This window comes from Carya illinoinensis, chromosome 10, assembly GCF_018687715.1.
Source record: "Carya illinoinensis cultivar Pawnee chromosome 10, C.illinoinensisPawnee_v1, whole genome shotgun sequence".
NCBI lineage: Eukaryota > Viridiplantae > Streptophyta > Magnoliopsida > Fagales > Juglandaceae > Carya > Carya illinoinensis.
In genome coordinates, this window is record NC_056761.1 from 17196407 (window position 1) to 17210964 (window position 14558).

Genomic DNA, 14558 nt, shown 5'->3' on the forward strand with positions numbered 1-14558 from the left:
TAAAATTTAAAAGTAAACTTTCTGAACTACAAACTACTCTTGAGACCAACTAGTGCTATCAAGAGGAGACTTCCATACCGAGAGAGAAGGAGGCGTGTGACTGAGCAGGGGCTGGGCAGTGGTTGTGGACTATGGGAGGGAGAGAGAAAGTGTTGAGAGAGGGAGCAAATAGAGAGAGGTAAGATAGAGAGAACAGAGAACACAGTGTGAGGGAGAGAAATGGGGAAGACATTGGGTGCTTACCGAGATGCGATAGTCATGGCTATGGGTGGAGCACTGACCGTGTTCTTCCAGTGAGAAAGCTCTGAGAGTGGCAACCCATGGAGTTGGGAGGACGTGAGACAGCTCACAGTGCAATCTATGGAAGTTGGACGGGTTGCTCTGTTTTTTAGAACCAAAACAGAGGTGCTTCGGTGATGTGAGGCAGTGCTTCGGTGTTGGACGGCTGAGGAGTATTGGTCAATGGAAGTTGGGTTGGCGACTTGTGGTGGTGTTGCCATGCGTGTGGGTGGCAACAACTTCATGTTAATGGGCAGTGGCTAAGCAAGAGTGCTATGATGTAAACGTTGAACGTGGCTGAGCACTGGGGGTGACGCGAGATTGGAGGTTGGTTTCAGACGGTGTGTAGTCAAGGAGGAGGCGCGACGGTGACAGTGAGAAATTGAGAGGAGAAGGAGAAAATTGAAGCAGCAGCTTGGGTTTTCTTCGAGCATGAGGAATGGTTGACGTATAATGGAGGGAGGGGCTACAGTGCAGGGACAACGACTGGAGGGGTTTGGCTTTGGATGAGGCTGGCGGCAATATCACTATAATCATAAGAGACGTGTATGTGCATCTATATATATAGGTCAAATGGCTGAAACACTATAGGAGACAAACAAAATAAGAGGGAACGTGCATCGGAAGGACATAGGTGCAAGGCATGCATGGCGAGGAGACTACAGCCCATAGGATTATCACGACTTGCATTTTGGATGGGGCCATTTTTTCTTTAAATTTTGGGTCTCGACTCCACCTTAAAAACAAATAAACCAGCTTGTTCAGAAAAAAAAAAAAAAAAAAAAAAGTTGGCTCATAAAAGATTTTGGGCAAAGATTTTTTTTAATTAAAATATCAAATTTAAAGAAAATCATAATCCACCAAAACAAATATTTTTAAACCCGTAGTCTATTTAAAAAGAATAAAAGAAAAAGATATTTGAAAATTCAAATAGGTTTTTCACAAACATAAATCTAAAGTTTTTTTAAAACAGTTTGGCACTGGACCCAGGTCCAGGTGTTACAACTTTGCTTTGTAATTTATTGGGCATGCTGTAATTTATTGGGAATACATGCTCTGCTTTGTAATACGCATTCTGTGATTTTGGGTACGATTTTGTAAAGATGATTTATTGTTGTGCTGTTTAATTTCTCATCTCAGTTATTGTGCATTGTTTGTGTAATGGATAGTGATGAGAACTAAACTCTACTTGTGGGACTGTAATGTCTAACGGATGTGTATTTTTTTTTTGAAGATTTGCACCACCAGGCTATCACATTCACCCCTAATTGTTCTCCTATTCTTAGAGTTTTTTGCTTTCAATCTTTAGCCATGGTAATATTATGATAACTAATGTTGGACTTTTCGTCCTTTCTATTTTTTTTGGACTGTTGAGATTTTCAAACTTGGCTTTAAGACCAACTTCATTTTTCTATTAATTTGATTTTTTCATTGCGCCATATGTGTTGCTATATAATATGTAATGTTGATCTTGGACAGTGGGATGATGCAGCAGACTTACAAGAGAGCAAAATTTAAATGGTTGTTTATATAACTTAGACTTGCAAGAGAGAAAATTTAAATGAAAAGGTAGAGCAAGATCTACTTGAGTGTAGTTTTGTGTTACATTTGGATATTGAAAACAATAACTTAGCTATATGATAGCTGACTTGCTGTTCTATACTATAACATAGAAGTTCGATTTCATATTGTTGAATTAGCATGACTTTTTTTGGTGGCTGTCATTCCTAGTACCATGTTGCTTAGTGTAATTTATTGTTTCAAAAGATTTACCTTATGTTTGGTATAAGGGCAGTTTTGACCTTAATCAAATTTCTTCTTTAGCATGAGATGTTTTTGGCTAGGTGCACATCATGGATTGCTTGTTGCCACTTATTAAAAAACTAATTGCTTGTTGGCACTTATTAAAAAACTAAGTTGAAATAGCATGATGGACGGAAATGAAGATAAAAGGCCTCCTAAGCCTTTTACACCAATTTCACCGACTCAAGTATGATACATTGGTCATTCAACAAAGGAAGATATCTCTATTCCAACTAGCTATTGTATTTTTATTCGTGTATTGTAGGGATATTATGGTCTAGGAAATGCTTACTACCCGGCATTTATGATGCATTCAAATGCATATTTGAATTCATATACATACGCATGGGATAGCCAAGTATGTTGATTTCTAAACTTTCAATTTTTTTCCTTAAGTTCATTCTTACCCTTTCTAACACTGTGACTGATTATAGCCCCCACCAATGCCACCGTTTTCAACAACATTCATCTATCCTCTATCAAGTAATGTGGAGGAGGGGCTGTGTTCAACAAACGATCTAGGTATATAGATTTCTAAACTTTCAAATTTTTTTTTCTTAAGTAGGTTACCAATGCCACCTTTTAACACTGTGCCTGATCACATCCCCCACCAATGCCACCGTTTCCAACAACGTTAATCTATCCTTCGTTGAGTAATGCAGAAGAGTTGGGCAGTCTTCAACAAACAAGCCAGGTAGATTCCTTTCTAACCTTTTATTTTTTTTCCTTACATGCATTGTTACTTGTTCTAACACTGTGCCTGATTGGAGCCCCCACCAATGCCACATTTTCCAACAACGTTCATCTATCATTCGTTAAGTAATGCAAAGGAGTCGGGCCGTCTTCAACAAATGAGCCAGGTAGATTCCTTTCTAACCTTTTATTTTTTTCTTTACATGTATTATTACTTGTTCTAATACTATGCTCGATTGCATCTCCCACCAATGCCACATTTTTCAACAACATTCCTCTACCCTCCGTCAAGTAATGCGAAAGGTTCGGGCCATCTTCAACAAACAAGCCAAGTATAAATTTTTCTAACTTTTTTGTTTCAAATTTTGTTACCCGTTCTAATATCGTGCCTAATTACAACCCCCACCAATGCCACGTATTCCAATAAAGTTCATATACCCTTTGTCAACTAATGCGGAGAAGTAGGGCCATGTTCAACAAATGAGCTAGGTAGAAATTTTTGTAACCTCTTTTTTTACTTATATTATTACCCGTTCTAATATCATGCTTGATTATAGCCCTCACCAATGCCACCTATCCCAATAATGTTCTACCCTTCGTCGACTAATAGGAAGGAGTCGGGCTATCTTCAACAAGTGAGCTAGATAGATTCCTTTCTAATCTTTTTTTTTTCCCTTACATTCATTGTTACCCATTCTAACATTGTACTTGATTACAGCCCCCATCAATGCCATGTATCCATTGAGTACTGGAGAGGAGTTGAGAAGCACCGAAAAGACAGCAAGTAATACAGAGACCGTCAATACTATACCATTTATATTTGAAAGTAAAACTAATGTTCGAGGTACATCACTTTTGATGTATTTGATGTATTTTATTAGAAATCCCGTATTGTTGGAGGTAATATAAATGCTAAATGCTTATCCTAAGTGAATATTTTCATTTTTAGAAACTTCATTAGACATAGAGACAGAAGCCAAGGAGATAAATGAAGAAAACTATGATGATGACCGAGTTGAGGAAGAGCCTAAACCTGGTATGGAGTTTACCACTGATCATGAGCTTATGGCCTCTTATAAGCGATATGCCAAGCAACAAGGTTTGGTGTTATAACACAAAAGATAAAGAGAGAGGCAGATGGGAGGGTGAAGTATTTCGTGATTGGGTGTGCGCGAGGTGGCAATTACTAACCTCGCGATAGTAATATCTCGATGCCATGATCAACTATTAAAATAGATTATAAGACAAGGATAAATGCTCACTTAGTGAAGCGTACTTGGATAGTGACCACTGTTGAGATTGCCCATAATCATAGTACTGTAAGCCCATAGAAGTCTAGATTCTTTAGATCGCATGAATGTTTAGATGAACACAGTTAGAGGATGCTTGATTTGAATGACAGAGCAGGTATTCGAATGAAAAAGAATTTTGGGGCACTTGTTGTTGATGCAGGGGGTTCGAGAATCTTGATTTTCAAGAAAAAGACTATTGAGATTTTATTGATAAAGCCAAACAATTAATATTGGGTAAAGAAGGTGGTGAAGCACTTACTGAGTACTTCAAGAGGATGAGGTTGCAAAATGATGATTTTGTTAATATGATTGATGTGGATGAGGAGTTGAGACCGAGAAATGTGTTCTGGGCTGACGCACGTAGTAGCGTAGCATATGAGTATTTCAGAAATGTTATCACCTTCGATACAACATATCTAACAAATAGATACGGTATGTCGTTTGCTCCATTTGTTTGTGTATATCATCATGGGTAGTCTATACTATTAGAGGCTGGGTTGATTTCAAGTGAAGACACAAGTACTTTTGTGTGGTTGTTTTGAGCATGGTTGGAGTGCACGGATGGTCGAGCTCCAAAGTGATTGTAACAGACCAAGATCGAGCAATAAAGAGTGCTATTGCGTGGTATTCCCAGACACTCGCTATAGATTTTATTTATAGCATATAATGTGAAAACTACTCGAGAAATTGAGATCTCACCTTGCCTTCAAAGTATGGTTGAAGACTTCCATCCATAGTGCTCTATATGCTTCATAAAAATGCGTAGAATTTGAGCAGAAGTTGGGGCAACTTATTCAAAAGTATGACCTTGGTGAGAATGTATGGCCGCAAGGGTTGTATAATGAGAGGTCGTTCTATGTACCAGTGTACCTTAAGGGAATATTTTTGGCTGGCATGAGCACAACACAAAGGTCTGAAAGCATGAATGCTTTCTTCAATGGGTTTGTGCATTTTGGTATGACGTTGAAAGAATTTATCAATCAATTTGAAAATGTGCTTAGGAAGAAGGTAGAGGTCGAGACGACAGCAGATTTCAGTTTCTCCAACCAAATCATCCCATGTTCATCTGCATTTTATATTGAGAAACAATTTCAAGTAGTGTATATGAATGCAAAATTTAAAGAGGTCCAAAGATAGGTGTGGGGAATGATTTTATGTAACTGCATACTTATAAGCAATGAGGGTTGCATTTCCACATATGATGTTTTGGATGAAATTACCACTAATGATGACCATGTTAAGAGCATCAAGTACACAGTTTACTTTAATGAGTAGGAAGTTGATGTGAAATACACATGTGCGTTATTTGAGATGAGGGGGATTCTTTGTCGGCATGCATTGAACGTTTATCAGATGAATAAAATTCATTCATTACTTAATAAGTACGTCTTGGATTGATTGAGGAATGACTTTAGGAGGATATACACAGTGGTAAAAAGTAGTCATGATGACTTGCGGCAAAACATGGAATCACGGATGTATGAGTTTGTGGTTAAACGATGTCTAAAATTAGCAACTCGTGTTTGTCCAAGTGACAACCCTGTTATTACATTCATGCGCCACTTGGATGAGTTTGAAAATTAATTTAAAGGATTAAAAATTGAGTTCGGTTCAACCAGGATAAAAGAGACTGTGGTCACGGACAAGGGTAAAGAAAATCTTAAGCTCGCATGTTGTTCGAGGGAAAGGGATGACGCCAATGAAAATGAAGGTTCTGCTTGTAGAGAAGGCTGCAACAAGGCAAAAGAAGAAACCGGTAATAAATTTTTTAGTGTATTAATTCTATGTTGCTTCTGACTGCATATATATTTCTTTCTCATGGATGTTATTCTTTTCTTTTGAAATTTGTTTAGACTTGTAGAAAAATATTTGATGATGTATCATAAGATGGTGAGGTATCTAAAGCTCTAGAAATTGATAAGGTAATAAATTTTTTTGTGCATTAAGTCTATATTGCTTCTCACTGATTTGAAATTTTTTTTATAATGGGTTTTCATTTCTTTATTTTTAATTATTTTAGATAGTCAGTGCAAGTAAGGATGATTTTGTTGTTCTAACACAGCACAATACTTTCACACAACCAACACCATCGGTTAATGAGGAGATGTGAGGTTGTGGTTGCAAGCAAGTATTTTGATGTATTTCGGATTTTGTGATGTATTTTGACTGATTTTGGGCATTGTGATATATATTAGTGTATTTTGGGGGTTGTGATGTATTTGACCTTTTATTTTGGATGTTTCTACTTTGTAATTCTATTTTGTAATTCTAGGAGAAAATTTTGTATTGATACTGGTGGTATTTGTCTGAACTGGAAATGTGTCCTTATTTATATGTGTAGCCACTCATATATGATTTTCTCATTTGTTATATCAGGTTGTGATTTATTTGATTATTTGGTTCAAATTAGATGAATTATAGTCAGGTTCAAATTAGGTGAATTATTTGGTTCAACATGCAGGAACCATCCATTTTGAGTAACAAAAGTTTACAATCCATTAACACTTGAGATCTCCCTTCATAACAAAAAGAGAAATACATTAATATATTATAACCCGAACCATCCATTTACAATTAACTTCTTCAAAAATACATTTATGGTCCAAGTCAACAAAAAGTTATTACAATTGATAACACCCTATACATACATAATAATATTTGTGTACATCTATTCTCTACAACTTGCTTTCTAATTTTCTCCTCTTGCTTGTAAAGAACTTTCTCTCTCTCAACTAGTTTATCTTTCTTTTTCTAAACTGCATACTCGCGCAACAATAAATCTTCCTTTATTTTTTGAACTGCATTCTCTCTTGTGCAAATTTTCTTCTCTACTAGTTGAAATATGTCTTCCCATATGAAGAATTGGCACTTTGCTTCTCCTGCAGTACAAATTGTCAATTTGACCAATGTAAAATATGATAAGTTAAAAAGTAATATAAAAATATGAGAAAAAATTCTATGTTTTACCGTGTTGTACTTTGAGCATGCTTAAAATTTCCTTCAAGGATTTTTGTCAGTTTGAGAGTCCTTTAATGAGGCTTTCAAGCCACACCAATAGGTTGGTGATTCCATTTGCGATGCATTAACTACACATGATGATTGACTTGATGCCATAGGTGATCTATCTCCAACAGTGAACAATATTCTAACCTTAACAAGTAAACCAATGTCAAGATAAATTTGCAATACAATAATGGTTGAGAGAAATAATGCTTTTTTATGCAAGCTAATACTTGAGTTTTGGTATTTAAGATAAGCTCGACCAATTTAGGCGAAGAGGATGTATGAGTTTCAATGTAGATTGTTAAATCAGTTCATGAAAGTAAGTAGAATGACCATAATGCTGCTAAAATGTTAAACCAAAAAACAAAAACCTGCCAAATATCATGCACAACTGATCTGAGAATTATGAAGCAGCAAAAGATCTAAAATGGATGATTGTTTAGTTAAAGAAAAAGCACATATCCAACTAAAAAAGAACTCTAGAATCCACAATTAAGAAAATTGAAGGAACGTAGCTCAATCAGTCATTGTCCACCTTTAAACAATGATGTGATGACCCGCTTTTGCGTGTATTTTCACTGAATGGTTGTTTTTATTTTAATTAATATATTAGCTTATTTATTTTAATTTATTGCATTTTAAAATTTGGTTTTTATTTGTTGGATGTTGTGTTTCATTTATTTAATTGTTTTACGGTTTTTAATCTCGTTCTCGGCGGATTTGTTTTGTTGTCCGGAGTGAGGATTGGACCTCATTTCTTCCTACATCTCCTTTTCCCTTTTTTTCCTTTTTCTCTTTTTCTCTTTTCTTTTTCTTCTTTCTTTTTCTTTTTCTTTTTTCTTTCTTTTCTTTTTCTTCTTCCTTTTCTTTTTCTTCTTCCTTTTCTTTTTCTTCTTCCCGCGTCCCGTTCGTCTCTCTCTCTCTCTCTCTCTCTCTCTCTCTCTCTCTCTCTCTCTCTCTCTCTCTCTCTCTCTCTCACACCGGAGCTGTCTTCTACCCAGACCCACTGCCGCCGGCCACCGTGCGGCACACCACCCCCACCAAAACCTTTCCCTCCCTCCGGCGCATCACCCCACCGAACCTCAGCCCCATCCGGCCAACCGTTTGGTCGGAAAACGCCCAAGAAGCCCCACGGTTTTTGTCCCGATCCGCCGCCGTCGCTCCACCTCCGGCCACCACATCTTCACTACTTCATCACCGGTTCCTTGCCGTCCTAACCCACCCATTTCCGGCCCCTAATAGCCACCGGAATAGCTCCCACGAGCTAGCTTTCCATTTTGGGAAATCCGGCCTCCCTCCACCGTTTTCGCTGCCACCCACGGCCAAACTTCATTTCCAAAGGACCATGAGAAGAATTATCCGACGCACGATTTAGAATTAGCTGCGATTGTTTTTGCCCTCAAGATCTGGCAGCACTTCTTGTATGGGGAAGCTTGCGAGGTATTTACTGATCACAAGAGCTTGAAGCATTTGTTTTCCCAGAAAAATCTGAACATGAGGCAGAGGCGATGGCTAGAGCTAATCAGTGACTATCAGTGTGAGATCAAGTACCATCCGGGGAAGGCTAATATAGTTGCTGATGCTTTGAGCCGAAAGTCGCACTTGGAAGATGAAGCCGAGCCGTCAGAATTGGATTCTTTGCTTTGTGGGATGAGAAGGCTCCTTATTGAGAGTTCGCAGCAAGAAGAGATTTTATCTTCAGTTCTTGATATTCGGGTAACTGATTTTGAAGAATTGAAGACTCTTCAAAGGAAGGATCCAAAGCTGCTGAATATCAGAAAAAGAGTCAGAAAATCTCGAGGGCCGTTGCATTATAGCATGGATAAAGATGGGATAGTTCGGTTTCGAGATCGCAGGGTGGTCCCTAAAGATTCAGGATTCAAGGAGCGGATCATGGCAGAAGCTCATGTGGCCCCTTATTCAGTTCATCCCGGCAGTACAAAGATATATTGGGACTTAAAGAAAAATTACTGGTGGGATGGAATGAAGAAGGATATTGCCTTATATGTTGAGAAATGCCACACATGCCGTCAAGTGAAGGCCGAGCATCAAAGACCTGCAGGTATGCTCCAACCCCTCCCTATTCCTGAGTGGAAATGTGATGACATCATGATGGACTTTGTAGTGGGTTTGCCGAGAACGCCTAGTGGGAAAAATTCTGTTTGGGTGATTGTTGACCGGTTAACGAAAAGTGCTAATTTCCTGCCTGTTAATAACACCGACTCCTTGGGTAAGTTGACACGCTTGTACGTGAAACAAATAGTGCGACTGCACGGCATACCAAAGAGTATAGTGTCGGATCGAGACCCAAGGTTTACGTCGCAGTTCTGGAAGAGTTTGTAGTCAGCTTTGGGTACTAAGTTGAAGTTCAGTATTGCATATCACCCGTAGACAGACGGCCAATCAGAGCGCACCATTCAGACCCTTGAAGACATGTTGCGAGCATATGTCATGGAATTTCAAGGGAGTTGGGAAAACCATTTGCAGCTCATTGAGTTTGCATATAATAATAGCTTCCATGCGACCATTCAGATGGCTCCCTATGAAGCTCTTTACGGGAGAAAGTGCAGGTTGCCCTTGTGTTGGGATGAAGTCGGGGATAGTAGGATAATTAGACCCGAAATAATTCAAGAGATGCAAAGCCAAGTCCGGATCATCAGAGATAAAATGGCGGCAGCTCAGAGTCGCCAGAAAAGTTATGCTGATACCAGGAGGAGAGAGTTATCTTTTGAAGTTGGTGATTGGGTTTACCTTAAAGTCTCTCCCATGAGAGGTGTTAAGCGTTTTGGTAAGAAGAGGAAGTTGGATCCGAGGTATGTCGGCCCTTTTCAGATTCTGGAGAAGGTAGGGTCCGTCGCCTATAGAGTTGCTTTGCCAGAATATTTTGGAAATATTCATGATGTTTTCCACGTATCGTCCCTGAAGAAGAGCTTTGGACAGCAAGAGCCACACTTCGTCGACCCAGAGGGTATTCAGTTGCAACCGGATCTCACTTATGAGGTTGTTCCGTCGCAGATCATGGATTGGAAGGAGTAACAGTTGAGGTCCAAGACGATACCTCTGGTTAAGGTGGCTTGGGGAGATCTGTTAGCTCAAGACTTCTCTTGGGAGCGAGTAGCGGACATGAGGGAGTAGTACCCATACTTGTTTGAATAATGAAGGTATGTATCTTAATCTTGGTCACATCTGGTTTATGTGTTTTTATGTGGCTTGTTTTAAGTTGGTAGTTGATCTTGCAAATTTCGAGGATGAAATTTGTTTTTAAGAGGGGAGGATGTGATGACCTGCTTTTGCGTGTATTTTCACTGAAGGGTTGTTTTTATTTTAATTAATATATTAGTTTATTTATTTTAATTTATTGCGTTTTAAAATTTGATTTTTATTTGTTGGATGTTGTGTTTCATTTATTTAATTGTTTTACGGATTTTAATCTCGTTCTTGGCGAATTTGTTTTGTTGTCCGGAGTGAGGATTGGACCTCATTTCTTCCTACATCTCTTTTTCCCTTTTTTCCTTTTTCTCTTTTTCTCTTTTCTTTTTCTTCTTTCTTTTCTTTTTCTTTTTTCTTTCTTTTCTTTTGCTTCTTCCTTTTCTTTTTCTTCTTCCCGCGTCCTGTTCGTCTCTCTCTCTCTCTCTCTCTCTCTCTCTCTCTCTCTCTCTCTCTCTCTCTCTCTCTCTCTCTCTCTCTCTCTCTCCTCTCCCATGCCGGAGCTGTCTTCTGCCCAGACCCACTGCCGCCGGCCACCGTGCGGCACACCACCCCCACCAAAACCTTCACCTCCCTCCGACGCACCACCCTACCGAATCTCAGCCCCATCCGGCCAGCCGTTTGGCCGGAAAACGCCCAAGAAGCCCCACGGTTTTTGTCCCGATCCGCCGCCGTCGCTCCACCTCCGGCCACCACCTCTTCACCACTTCATCACCGGTTCCTTGCCGTCCTAACCCACCCATTTCCGGCCCCTAATAGCCACCGGAACAGCTCCCACGAGCTAGCTTTCCATTTTGGGAAATCCGGCCTCCTTCCACCATTTTCGCCGCCACCCACAGCCAAACTTCACTTCCAATAGCTTCATAATCATCTTTAGACCATTTCCTATCAATCCCAAGCCTTGGTTTGTCCCCGTTCAAAAGTGGGTATTTTACAACCCATGGCCACAGTGAATTTTCACTGTTACGTTGCTTCCCTTCCGCCGTTTGCAACGCCGCAAGCTTTTTAAAAATACCATATAGCGCTGTAAGTATTTTCCAAATCCTACTTTCAGATTTAAATATATTTTGCTCATTCAATAATTATTTATCTGTTGGTTGGCTGATTCCGGACTGAGTCCGAGGAGTTCGGGGGTCGGATGGATGGAGGGCGGAGTTGCTTATTTTAGTGATTTATGTTGGTTAGTTATTTTTATGCATTGATATAACATTTACATGGTGCATGCACGTGTGTTTTTATTTAATTGAGAAAAGCCTGTTTATTGGCGTAAGTGGACTTACGGGTGCGTGTGTATCACGACCCCAAGCCGGGATGGGGTATTATCTCGGTGGAGCTCCTCTTATCACTCGGGAGTGGAATAAACTGAGTGACGTCCCCTGAGTTGTCGCTGGGCGACGACGGGAGTAGGGACTAGGGGATGCTTGGCTACGAACGCGCCGGGCGCAGAACCGGGCATCGCTCTACGCACCGACTCCGTGGCCCTTCGCTGGCGAGGGCTAGAGGATGCTTGGCTACGAACGCGCGGGGCGCGGAACTGGGCATCGCTCGTTAGGTGTCACATGCGTGGTCGTAACCTACAGTGTGGCACTGGAGCCAAGGTGTGTGGATGACCCTTAGGGGAGGTCATGGTGCATACGGTTTAATTGGATAATGGTTTGAGATGAATATGGGCCAAATGTGACTTTTGGCGTGATATTTGGAAAGGTTTGTTTTTGAGCCAAATGGGTTTTTTTGGCGTGTGTGGAAAAATGTGTTTTTATGGGTTTTGTGCATTGGCATCACTTCATGCATATTGCTTGAGTTTTATATTTTTTTATCTGGTGGTGTTTGGATTTTACTTACCTGCAGTACCATTTTTTTTTGATTCCGTAGATTTTGGTGCATGATTCGAGGAGGAGGAGGAGGCTGAGCCCGAGGATGCAGCTCCGCCAGAGTTTTGAGTCAAAGTCATGCTTTATAGTTTGGTTTAAAACTATATTTGTATCTTGTACTATTTTATTTATGTATGTTTTAAACTGCTTGTTTTATATTAAGAAAAATTCTGGTACTTAGTTATATGACTTTCGTTATCCGCTGCGTGTTCCTTCGTACACATTTGTTGCTTTTGCACACACTTGGCACTCGTCGATAGGGTGGTGACCCGGGTTGTCATCATCCGGACGTCTCGATTTCCCCGTGTCCGTGCGTGGGGATTTGGGGGCGTCACAAATGACAACTGATAAGCCTTGTTGCATGACAATTGACTAATGGTAGATGTAAGCAAATACGAAAACCACCATCTACATTTGAAGACAAATTTTAGTCATGGAAAAATGCATTATGGCCACATTTTATTTAATTGATCAATCAACAAATAATTACGCTTCAAAGGATATAGGGCATGGTGAATTCTTTTCTAACATGATAAAAATGAAGGAAAAAAGCCAATGAAAAAGAGAAATAGAGATCTTAGAAATGAAAAAGATAGAATGCATCTAATTGGGAATCCATGACTCTTCACACCAAGTATACCGATTAGTAATAAAGCTGAACTTCTAGCACATGAAGCAGGCTCACATAGCTTTTAGTACTCACGGTTAAACTTCCAAATCTTGGCCATTTATCTTTGTTTCTTAAAGCAAGTGATCAATGTCTCTTGATTTTCTAAGTCATATGGCTGAAATGCAACTGAATTAAAAATCCAATTTCAAATCTATTGAAGGCATGGAGATGAATCTTAAGCAATAGCGCCTCAGTATGTTTGTCACCAATGTCAGAACTAGGTTATCAATATGCTCTATTTTAGTTTCACTAACTTCCTTTTAATTCTTAACAACTTATCAGCCTTTGTAGGGTCCTAAAGAGTTAAATAAGAAGAAAAGCAAGAGAAAATTATTTCGTTACGATAGAGTGAGAGGGATTACCTTACCGTCATGGAGTGGAAGACGTGCACCAACAGGCACAAAAACGCCACACTTGAAGATGAGATAGAAAAATGCCATGGGTTCTCTGCATACCCCTTTAGGGTTTTTGCGCTTCCCAAAGAAAGATGAAGGTGAATAGTTGAAGACATTCACCATGGGTTCTTTGTGTACCCCTTTAGGGTTTGTATGATTCTCAAAGAAAGACGAAGATGAAATGGCAAACATTTCAGAGAAAGAAAAAACTCGAAATGGAGTTGGGTGTTGAGAAAGATGTGACACCCCCAAATCCCCACGCACGAACATGGGGAAATCAAGACTTCCAGATGATGACAACACGGGTCACTATCCAATCGACGAGTGTCAAGTGTGTGTAAAAATAATAAATATGCAAAAAGAAACACGCAGCGAATAACGAAAGTCATAACTAAGTATTAGAATTTTTTCTTATTTAATACAAAACTGTTCAAAACTTACATATTAAAATATTACAAAACATAAATATAGATTCAAACCAAACTACAAGGTTAAACTTCAACTCAAAACTCCGGCGGAGCTGCATCCTCGAGCTCAGCCTCCTCCTCCTCCTCGAACTTTGCACCAAAAACTACGGTACCAAAAATGGTGCCGTAGGTAAGTAAAATCCAAATACCACTAAAGCATATTAAAACTCAAACGAAACTCATAAAACCATATTTTTTCCACACACGCCAAAAAAATCTCATTTGGCCCAAAAACATATTATTTCTAAATATCACGCCAAAAGTCACATTTGGTCCATAACCAACTCAATCCATTAACCAATTAATCCGTATGCACCATGACCTCCCCTAGGGGTCATCCGCACACCCTGGTTCCTGTGCCACAATGCAGGTAACGACCACGCGTGTGACACCTAAACGAGCGATGCCAAGTTTCGCGCCACTCATTTGTAGCCAAGTATCCTCTGGCCCTCACCAGTGAAGGGTCACGGAGTCGGTGCGTAGAGCGATGCCCAGTTCCGCGTCCGGCGCGTTCGTAGTCAAGCATCCTCTAGCCCCCGCTCCTGTCGTCGCCCAGCGACAACTCAGGGGACGTCACTCAGTATATTATGCTCCCGAATGACAGAGGAGCTCTACCGAGATAATAACCCATCCCGACTTAGGCTCGTGAGACACACGCACCCGAAAATCCATTTACGCTAACAAAACATGATTTTCTCAAATAAATAAAATGCATGTGCATGTACCATGTAAAAGCAACCACAATGCACAAAACAACAATCCAAGCAACTCCGTCTTCATCCATCCGACCCCCGAACTCCTCGGACTGAGTCCGGAATCAACCAACCAGCAGATAAATATTTATTGTAAGAGCAAAATACATTTAAATCTAAAAGTAG